The following is a 10,963-nucleotide window of genomic DNA, read 5'->3' on the forward strand; positions in this document are numbered from 1 at the left end:
TGTCGCCATGCCGCAAGAGCGCTGAAAACAACTGGTAGCGATGCGGCGCAAGATAACTGCGGCAACGGCGTCCTCTGGGCACACGAGCGCCCGCTCCCCGTCTGTGCTGGCGCCAAATTGCCGCCATAGCTTTGAATGTGTGGGGCAGTCACTTGCGCAATTAGTGATGGAAACATGGGTCACGCCAAAAACTATGTTCAGCCCTGCCCACTCGGGTTTATATAAGCATTGAGTTACCTGCGAAAAAAAAACGCAAAATTGGGCCGCCAACATTGTTGTGCAACAGCAACTGGCAAGGGCGAATGTTTGAATTTTGCCAGTAATTATCCCAGCCCCTGCAATGCTTGCAGTAAATATATATCGTTATAGGTAAATTCTGGGGGTGCACTGATTGTTGGCTACAAGCACTAAATCCACGAAATGACTTGCCATGACTGCGGCAAACAAAGGCGTGTTCTTGGTGGCCAGGTCATTGCTCTCAAGCCCCTGCACCACGAACTCAAAACTATACCGTGCCATCAGAAGTTAGGTGGCATGCTTTTTGTTCTCCATTTCTGTCCCCTCGTTTTCTTCAAGAAAGCATGATTAACTCTTCAGTATGCCTTCCGGAAGCGTGCGCGCGATTCCCAGGCAAGCACTGGCCGCAGCTGCAAGGAATTACGCGCAGCATTGCTCTCAACACGATCAACCCCTTCAGCTGCGGCGACTGTAGTACTTGCAGTGCTTATATCGCTCTTGCGGCATGGCGACAAGGCAAGCATGCGTGCGCGGAGAGGGCAACACATGGAATTCTGAAACGCACCCTCGCTCCCGACATCTCTACTGCACATATCCGTGTCTTTGCCATGGCCTCGAGAGTTGGCGGCAGCGGTATCTTCGGCCGTGCGTTCCGCGGTTCGTATTTCAGTCGTTCGTCACTGTACTAACGTGATAAATTGAAACACGAGCAACGGAACGCGTGGCTTTCAGTACATGCCGCGCATCTTGGCGATGGGCGGCGTAAGTGCAGTGCGAACAACAAACGTGAGTTTGTGTTCAACGTTGATATGGAAACACCGTTTTCGGCGGGTGAGCGTTTTGGTTTGTCTTCCGACCACCTCCGGGGCCCGCTCACGCAAGCGCTATCTAGCTTCGTTGCTGCAATGAGTGAAAAAGGTGCACGTAGCTATATTCTTTACTATTTATTTTGTGCTGAGCGCCCAACGGACAATGGAAATACGATGGTCTTCAAATATCAAAGTTGGCCACGAACTCTCGTATGATGTCCGCACTGCGCATGCGCAGTCCGTCGCCTCGATGCGCAGCGTGTACTGAAAGGCACGCGCTCTGTTCGTAGCTCAATTCATCACGATAGTACAAGGTATAGTGAATTCTAAAAAAGCCGACCGATGGCACTCTTCTGTTTCCAAAATATATCGCACATGTAACGTGAAGTTAGACATATGTCGATCGTCTTGGAGTGGTGACTAATGTGCAAATAGATCCCAGCTATTGCTTGTGTGCTAAGTTTTGATAAAGTGAACCCGCCTTCGGCACGCACACTCTTGTTCGTAAGTTGAATTTGTGGAGGCACTGTCGTTTTATGATGGCGTTATTAACTGCTTGAACCTCGATTTATGTTTCTTATCACTGTATACTTTCACTGTTTCGTGCAGAGGGTTTAAGGCTTGGTTACGGCGCCAAGTCGAGGACGGTTTGCGGCTTCATTGGACGTTTCCTCCGGTAACTTTCCTCTACCCCTCAAAAGCCATGACGCCGCACTTGCTCACAAAGAAGGCAAGCGTTTGTTGCCGTTCACTGCGTAGTGTGATTGGTTGCGTGGACGTGCTGTGCCGTAACCCATTTTTCCTGTGCCATCTTTCTTCAAAACTGTTATTTGCGGCGAAACTGCTGCAAAGCGATGCTTCAGTGCGCCGAAAAATCTGATGCAATATTGCCGTGTTCAACCGGCCGATTTGCACAGGTAGCATGGAAACGCCACCACGAAATGTATGCGTTGGCTGTAGCCGCCATTACAATCGCTTCACTCACTAAAAGGAAACAAAGTAGCATTACTGGCATTGCTGTTCAATCACAACCGCGCGCCAGCGCCTTGTCATCTTATCGCGAGTGCGTTAGTGGTTCTATAGTTTTGAAGTTAAAACCGTCGTCCCGTATCGGACAGGATAAGACAAAAAACGCTGCGCAGACATGAGCTAGAGGGTAGCTGGTGACAAGTAACGTGCTCAGTAGATGCGGCGAACAAGATAAACAGGAGCACAGACTTCGCTCTCTCTGCGACGGCCAGGCTGAATGAGGGGCAGGCGCGCACTTTCATACGGCACTGCGCTTCGTGTATAGTTCCCACCACGGAGCAAGATATAAAGAGGAGCGCCGACTGTGGACCAGAAAAAATCTTTTGCTCGGGACGATAATGTCCACGCGCCGCCGGCCGCCAAGCTTTCCCTTTGCTCTCTTCCTCCTTCGTTCGCCCTCTCGTCGCTGTGCCTCTGTACATAGCTCTTCCCTTCTTCGCTCTCCCCAGAGGCATCTTTTCTTGCGCAGCGACGTCTGTCTTATGCCTGTCCTACTATGCAGGAGGCATGCGTGCACGCGCGGAATTTAAACACCCGTGCGCGGCCGCAATAGACGGCGCAGATAATCGCACGCCGCCGCATACATGGCGATCGCTTATTCCCGGAACGTTTAGTCTGACATTATGAATATCCACTAAAAATATTGCCCTAACCCAGCACATGTAAGACGCAACTGAACGACGACGACTTCAGAAGCACCGAAGAATGAGCAAGAGTAACATGGAACGCCACAACATAGTCTAGCGTGATTCTGCTTACGACGAATCGATGCAGCGCAAAGGTTACCCTCTGTTGTTATCCCGCTCTCCGGCCGCGTGCTTAATTATTTATGCTGCTTCTGCGCATGAACAACGCTTACGAGGGTCGCCCGGAGACTCCATCGGCAAACGGCAATGATGCACATTTCTGTGCCAATGACTGAATTGGACGGCTGCCCTGTTGTATCAAGTGTACAAAAACACTGTCAGCTTGATAAGGAACCCAATAATATCAAACGCATACGTCATTTTAACTCATGCCGCAACTTACCGCCCGATGTTCACTGTCGCTGTACGGTCGTGTTATCTCGTCGATAACACCGCGGTCTCCAAATAAAATGCTGCGATTTGTATGGCTGCAATTTTTTGGCCTACCAGGGTTCCCGGCGTTTTTTTTTTTTTTCGTTAAGCGGCTGACCAGCAAAACAACCGGCTCGTTAAACCTTTTCTTTCGGCGAGTTATCGCGAAATGAAGGCTTGTGAAAAGAGCGCACTGTCAGGGACTTGATCTTGAGCAGATTGCTACGTCGCGGGCAGTCGCGGGTGATGTTATCGCATTTCTGTTCTTTTCTGATGAGCGTGTAAGTGCTGGCCCGTGTTCTAGGCACACTCTGTTTTGGACGCAAGTTGCAGAACTGCGAGAAAGCTGAGGAAACTTTTATAATCGCTAGTGATCAGAACCAGTTGCTCCTTTCGCCTTTTGTAAAACCTGTTAAAACACAGCCAAATTGGTATTCCCAAATTTACAAAACGGAGCCACATTTTCGGCAAGCACCGCGCAAAAGGTAGTGTTTGTATAGCAGCCATATGTTTGTATGTGGTCTCTATATTTTGTTTTCCTGCCATGCAAACCAATCCTTAACGTATCTTTGCCGTACGGCCACTCAATTCCTTCGGGTCCGGGCTACCCGGAAGGTGCTGTCGAACAAGTTAATCAACTGCGCGAAGGAGGCGCGCAATGAGCGCGCAGCGGCGCCAAAGCAGGCCCAAAGCAGTCCGTGCCCAAAACTACCGTCGCCGAAGCAGACGACAGAGCCGACGGAATGCGTTCCGCCAACTCGCCCGCCGGCGCACGGGGAACGCCGGCCGCTTAGCCGCCGCCGGCTAAGGTCCCTTTCGCTGCGCCATCTACATTGTGCTCCGCGAGTTACGGACATTAAGAGCCCGCCGGAGAGAGCGAAATCGGCGCTCCTGTTTATCTTGCTCCGTGGTGGGAACCGTGGTTCCCACCTTTCATCGGAGGTAGTTCGTGGTGCTGCCGCGCTGCGGCTCAACCATCGCCAGTTCACCTACAGCACGGGCGGGGTAGAGTAGCGGCGCGCCCGCATTTGCCGCTGCCCTAGCCCTGCCGTCGCAACAGGTTATACCTGTCCGTGTCAATTCCCCGTGTTAATTCACAACCTTATCGCTCTCGAGCGAGGAGCATTTGCGCGGCTGGTAGTTTCCTCTGGGAATGTAGACCAGAAAGTCATCAAAACGAAAATACAGAAATGCTTTTTCATCCATTGAAATGAAGCAAAATACATTATCTCCATTTTTTCCTTTGCATATAATGTAGGCGCAGCAGCTAAACTAGGGTCACAGTTCATTAAACAAAAAACTGTTCAAGTTAGAATAGCCAAGACAAGTGTGGCTGTTTTGGTGTCAGAAAAAAGGGCTAACATCTCGGGCAGCGTGTTTTGCTTGTGATCATAAGGATGGCTCAGCCTCACAGCATTCTCCAGGACCTGTTCCTTCTCGTCGCACTGAAATGGGACGAGATCATAGATCTTCTCTGTACGGAAGTGTTCTCCGCCGAACGACGAGTCCCATTTTCTTTTCGCGGCTTGTTCGACAGCAACGCGATGGACGATGGTGTGTTCCGCACCCTTTTTCGCTTTGAGAATGACGCCAGGCGATTGGAACGTGCCCTACTCCTCCCCGAGGTCATTTACAGTGCACAGAGGGTCCCTGTGCCTGGGCATGAGGCACTGTGCCTCACTTTGCGCCGGCTGGCCTACCCCAACAGATTCTGCGACCTGGAGCGTTCGTTTGAGCGGAACTATTCAATGATTTCTAGTGTTACGAACAAAATGTTGGCCCACATCGACGACAGTTTCGCACACCTGTTTCATGACTTTAACAGCCATGTGTGGCTCGACCTTACCGCAATAAAAGCTTTTTCTCAGGTAAAAGAAATACTTTGACCGTTTTTTTTAGATTTGTAATTATAACATGCTTTAGTTTGCCTTGCATGCGGTGCATTCAAAGGGATCGCCGCTCAAGAATTCTTGGGCGTTCATTGACGGCACTGCACTTGCAATGTGGCGCCCGTCAAGAGATCAGAGGACTTTTTTCTCCGGTCACAAGCGCTTCCACGCCTTAAAATATACAGCTATTATGTGTCCCAACGGGATAATGTGCGAGCTTGATGGATATTTTCCCGGAAGTTTTCATGACGCAGGTAAGTACTCTTACCTGGCAGAAAAAAAACGTATATCTGCAAGAGCCCCTCACGTGTACCAAAAATTAGCATATAACTGTTGCGCCTTCCCTAAATTATGCCTCTAGTTTCATTTATACTTCCTATATACTTCTCTAAGTTATTGCAAATATTCTTGAGTTTCCTTTCATATCCCTGGGCTAGAAGAAAATTTGGTGAGTTATTTCATAATGGCACGCTGTCGCACTTGTAGTCCCATTTTTTTTATTTTTTTTCTGTGTAACTGGTAGTTCGCGGTTATTACTTTTTACAGCCTATGAGCTTTACAGTGCCTACTCCTCAGAGCAATGCATGCAGCCCATAAACGGTTGTATTATTTCTGTTCCTGTATTCTATGCAATTATTTTAGCCAATTCAAACCAACTGCACGACCCCGCGAACAGGTTCTTATGACTTAGCTGGAGTACTTCCTTTACTTCATTTTCCCTTTTTTCAGGTATTCTTCGGGAAAGCGAACTGCACGGCAAGCTTGAGAAGCTGGTCTATGAGAGGAGCTACTGCCTTTATGGAGATCCAGCCTACCCTTTAAGGTCGCTGTTACTGAAACCATACGGCGGAGTGCATCTGAACGAGCAGCAAGTCGCTTGAAACAAGAGAATGAGCCATGTTAGGCAGGCGGTTGAGTGGGGGTTTGGGAAAATCGCTGGGCTGTTTGCTTTCCTGGATTTTAGAAAAAAACCAGAAGCTCTACAAGCAGAACTTAGCACGAATGTACAGGGTCAGCACCATTTTGGCAAACTGCCACGGCTCCCTCTACGGATCCCTGGTTTCGCAGTACTCTGAACTTGTCCCACCCTGCCTGGAGGACTACCTCTCCACCATGATCAACTACAACGTACGTGGAAACTGAAGATGCCACTTTAAAAATATGCAGTTTTATTTTAGTCATAAAAGTAGTCTTATAAAGGCCCACAATTTGGCCAAACATATTGCAATGAAGTTTAACTGCACCAATTTCGCAAAATATATTGCCATTTCACAGAAAGTTTAAAAATTGAGGCAGTTACACCCGCAACACAGATTAGATTAACAAGAGGCTATATATTTTCACTCACACTTTCTCAAAGCAACTCAAATTCTCTTTAACAAGTTCCTCAATTCTTTTTTCTTGTTCCTCAAACAGTTTCTTCACCTCCTGGATTATTTCCTTGTGTTCCTGGGCACTGCAAGACGCGTCCATGTCGAATTTCTTCTCCTCGAGCATTAATTTCCTTTCGTCTAGGGCAAGCCATTCCTCGTCATGCGCCATCCTTCGCTCTTGGAGGTCCAGTTCGCGCTGCTTGATTGTAAACTCATTCACCTAACGCTTTTCCAGGAGCATCACACCAAGCGCTTGTAGCCCTCGAAGCCCTGCGAGGCATAAACATGGCAAAGGTACTTGTTTTCTATGCTTTTAAGTAAAATGCAACCAATTTCACCAGATCACTTGTCTTCAATTTAATTTATGGCCACAACACGCCCAATGAGAAAACGCATACGTCGCATGCGGTAAAACGTTCAGAAAAATCACTCAAGCAATATAACCAGCTGCAATAGTATGGCAAGACATTCTGCTTCACAAGCTTTATTTTACGCTTGCAAACAGGTGATTTATCTTGTTCGGCATCCCACCTCTTGGCACGCTTTGTGTGGTAGGTCGCTTTCGTGGTGGTTCCCGTGCAGAATTTGGAACCGCGGTGTCTGCAGACGGGGTGGTACCGCCCGTCGTGACTTCAGTTTAACCTGACTCGACAGCCTCCTGGCTGGCTTGTGGCGCTTCACCCTCATCCGGTGAGGGTGCACTTGGCTCGTGCGAATTGCACATGTCCAGCAGCAGCTCGCTGACACCAGATGAGTATTCTTCATGAAACGAGGGAACGGGTAACACGCGCAAGTAAAGCCTATACGATCACAGTGAGAAAATTTTTGCCGCCCAAAAAGTTCAGAGAGAGAACTTTTCTAAACTGCAAAATATGTAGCTATGCAGCGTCGCAGATACCAAAACGAACTACAGGCACGTGATAACAAGCTTAGCTTAACAAACTTCCAAGTGAGGTGGGGGCGAAAAATAAACGTGAAGCGAAGGAAACCCATTCAGCCTCTTTTCAGTGAAAGGATGGACCAGAGGTAGCAGTCCATGCCATGTATATTCGAACAAAATCACACACATGAGCGCAGCCAAATAAACGTGTACACATAGACTACACTTACCTCTGATCTTCTGGCTGTCACAGGGTTGGGCGGATTCTCTCGTCACGAACGACACTGCGTCCACGGTGGCTGCTTCTGTATGTTGTACAAACGGCGCAGCCGGTCTTTTCCAACTTTGCTGTCTCTCCGCCGGCGGGACGCGCACAGTGGGCAGCGCGGCATCTTTCGTTTGCTGCGCCAACAGGAGCTCGGTTAGTTTTCTTTGGGCCGCAGCTACCCCTTTCTTGGCTGTGTTCTCGGCATGATTCTCGGCGCGTAGGAAATTTCCCGAGCAAGGGCTGATACATCTTGCAGTAGTCGCTCTTTCTCCCCGTATTGCTCTTCAGTGCCAGATCTGTACAAAACAGAACGGAAGCGCTTGAGGTGCTGCACGGCGGGCCGAATATGCATGCTGTCATTACTGCGAGCATGCACCTATCGCAAAACCACGGAATGAAGCTGAGGAAACGGGAATATGAGCAATGAAACTTGATGATGATGATGGTTAGGTTTTAATGGCGCAAGGCCGACTAAGGGCAAAGAGCGCCAAAGAAGAAGTTATTTAATGGTTTATGAGACTGTAAATTCTAAAACGTGTGAGTAGACGTAAAAGTGACGCAACACAAAAGACAATGGAGATGGCTGGTGTATAGGGCCAGGATTATTACACGTGATATGACAAGAGCTGCCGAAATTTTACCTCAGCTAAAAACTTAAAAACACGTTGACGAGGAAACATTGGTTCGTCGGCTAAAAAGTATAAAGGGTGCTGTGGAATGTGTCATCTGTATACTTCAGAGAAATGTTTGTGTCGTGTTGTGTCAAGTGCCTTGCATTGAATGAGGATGTGGATCACGGATAGGGCCTCTCCGCACCTGCTGCACAGAGGTCTTGGAGATCCAGTAAGCAGGTGCGAGTGCGTTGCGTGCGTGTGGCCTATCCGTAATATAGCCAAGGTGACTTCTATGTTTGAGCAATGAAACTTACTTTCTGAGGTTCACCCTGTCGTTGCGATGGAAGTAACCGATGAGCAGGTCCAACCTCTCTCGGATGGCACGAATGTCAACGGTCGCGTGACACGGTGTTCACATTAGCCAAAACTTCGTCCCACCTTTGCGGTTGGTCGAACGGATTAGCCACCAATAGAGCACTGCGCGGGCCCGGGCCGGCCCGAAAGCCCGAGCCCGACCCGGCCCGTCGGGCCACCCGAAGTCGATTATCGGCGGGCCCGGGCCGGGCTCGGGCTTGCATTCATAGGCACGGCCGTTAATAGGTCCGACGTGAAGTGTAGGTCCGACGTGAAATGAATATTCTTTGTTTATTGTTGCGCGCTTCTTGCTGTTATTTCTATGTATTGTTTTAAAAACGTGTTTTGCTAAGTCTGATGGTCACTATACTTCAATTTGAATGACCTTTCTTGTACTGCATCAAGATTTTATATTTTGGTGTATAACATACCAAAGATACGATTACAAGGAATGCCCAAGAGGGGAATGGAATAATTCAGATATCTTGGAGCTTTGCACCTATGTCTATGTATGTACACGTGTGTTTGAGATGTCGCACTAATCAAAATGCGGCTGCCGTGGCAGGGAATCAAACTCGCGTGCCAAAGAAACACCACCGCTTAACAACCACTGCAGGGGCGGTATTCTCGAGTTTTGTCCCTTTTGCGTCCCTTTCAAAAGTGTCCCTTTTGGCAAGCCCTGATTGGCTACAAGCAAACAACTGGAAGTGACGTAACGCAAGCGCGACAAACCTACTGCCAACGCTCACTGCTTAACCGGAAGTACGTTACCAGAAAGGGGCGCAAAAGGGACGCTTCCAAAAGGGACAGTTACGAGAATACCGCCCCAGGTGAAGTATTTCAACGCGCGTACATACTCGTTGATTCAAATGCGGATCAAAAAATTTCAGCAATACCAACTTGTGGCCTAGACTACCACGTGAAGTTGCCAAGGGTCTGGTAATCAAAGGTGATGATGTCTCTCGTGCAAGAATACGAGCTATTATTACGCCGATGTGGCGTGAACTGCAGACGGTGAAAGCTAAACTACGTGCACTTTAAACCCTTCTTCGTTGCGTTTCATTTCATGACGTGCTTGTACAGACTAGATGCTCCGTCTGATCGCCCGGAATATAATAAACAAACTTTCTTCAGCGTCAAAGACTGGGCCTGGTCACACGCGCGGGCCATCCCTAGGCCAAAAAATAAATTATCGGGCCGGGCCGGGCCTGGGCCCGGCCCGGGACAGGCTCACTTAAGAATGCCCGGGCCCGGACCGGGCTCGGGCTAGGTGTTACGGGCCCGGGTTGGGCTCCGGCTTCGCGAAGGGGGCTCTGGCCGGGCTGGGGCCATAAATTCAGGTCCGTGCAGTGCTCTAGCCACCAAGCCCTCTTTCAGGAGCGCTATATCTTCATCTTCTCGTAACCGCTTTCGCCGTTTCGTCGCTGCCGTCTCAGGTAATATTCTAGGGACTGCAGTAGTAGCGCTTGCCTCGCTAGGAGCAGCCGTCTTGAAACTGCGCACGGGAGCGCGAGCTGCCGTGACGGTCCGCTAAGAGCCGGCTAGCGGAGCGGGGCCGCGCTCCGGTAACGCCGCTGGCGCCGTAGCGCGCCGCTCATGCGCAGCTGGCTCTCCCGCTTGCTATCGGAGCGGAGCGGAGCGTCGAAAACGGTCAGCTAAAACTCTAGTGATTCTGGTATTCCCGCTCCGGTCGGGCTGAGCGGACCGCCGGCAGCTAAGCGCTGTGTCAAAAACATACAGCTTAAAGTTTTAATTATGCAACTGAAGCGCACAACCAGTCTTCTTTTTGGCGAGATATAGCAGCGAAGGAATTCATTGGTGCCGCTGAAATTCCGCTGCAGATCCAAAATACACGCGGCAAGCGTCGTCGGCTCACTCAGCCAGGGGCCCTATTCTTGACTGCACAAATTGCCGGCAATTCGCCATGTTTTTTTGCGTAAGCACGACTTAAGCAATCAGTGATGTGCTGCACCTATAGATATGACGACATGCAGTGAAATTTGACGATTCACTCATAAAGATCGCAACCAAAGTATCAAGTATTGTGCAAGAAAGACATAAAAACACTTGTCATGTACTATAAACATTAACACTGTAGCTGAGGCTGGCAAGAGAAACACATTTCTGCAGGTCGAAATTGGCGTCAACACCACAAGGCGATCGAGTAACGTTGATCCAAAAGCGAGCGAAAGGCGGATGTCAAGCTAAAGAACATGACACAATTTTTTTACCGTATCTATTCATTTCTTTCAATCGCTTTTAGTAACATAGCTGGGCTCTCTGCTTCAATGCAAGCTTTGTTGCGTTATCACCTTCCCTGCCGTCAACGCCACCACGCAATCGTCTGCTGCTATGTTACAACTTTATGGCGTGAACACAGTAAAAGACGGCCGCGACAATCGCTTCTATGACACAAGAGCAGCCAAGCGCTGCGCCTGATAACCGCGGAGCG

The 10,963-nt window shown here is 49.3% G+C and overlaps 1 pseudogene; it reads left to right on the top strand.

Moving 5' to 3' along the window:
• Window positions 1-4,530: 4,530 nt before the first annotated feature.
• Window positions 4,531-6,165, top strand: LOC144168091 (uncharacterized; annotated as a pseudogene).
• The last annotated feature ends 4,798 nt before the right edge of the window (window positions 6,166-10,963 follow it).

This window comes from Haemaphysalis longicornis, unplaced genomic scaffold (genome assembly GCF_048455015.1).
Source record: "Haemaphysalis longicornis isolate Haplotype H1 unplaced genomic scaffold, Haemaphysalis longicornis Haplotype H1 scaffold_2, whole genome shotgun sequence".
Classification (NCBI taxonomy): Eukaryota; Metazoa; Arthropoda; class Arachnida; order Ixodida; family Ixodidae; genus Haemaphysalis; species Haemaphysalis longicornis.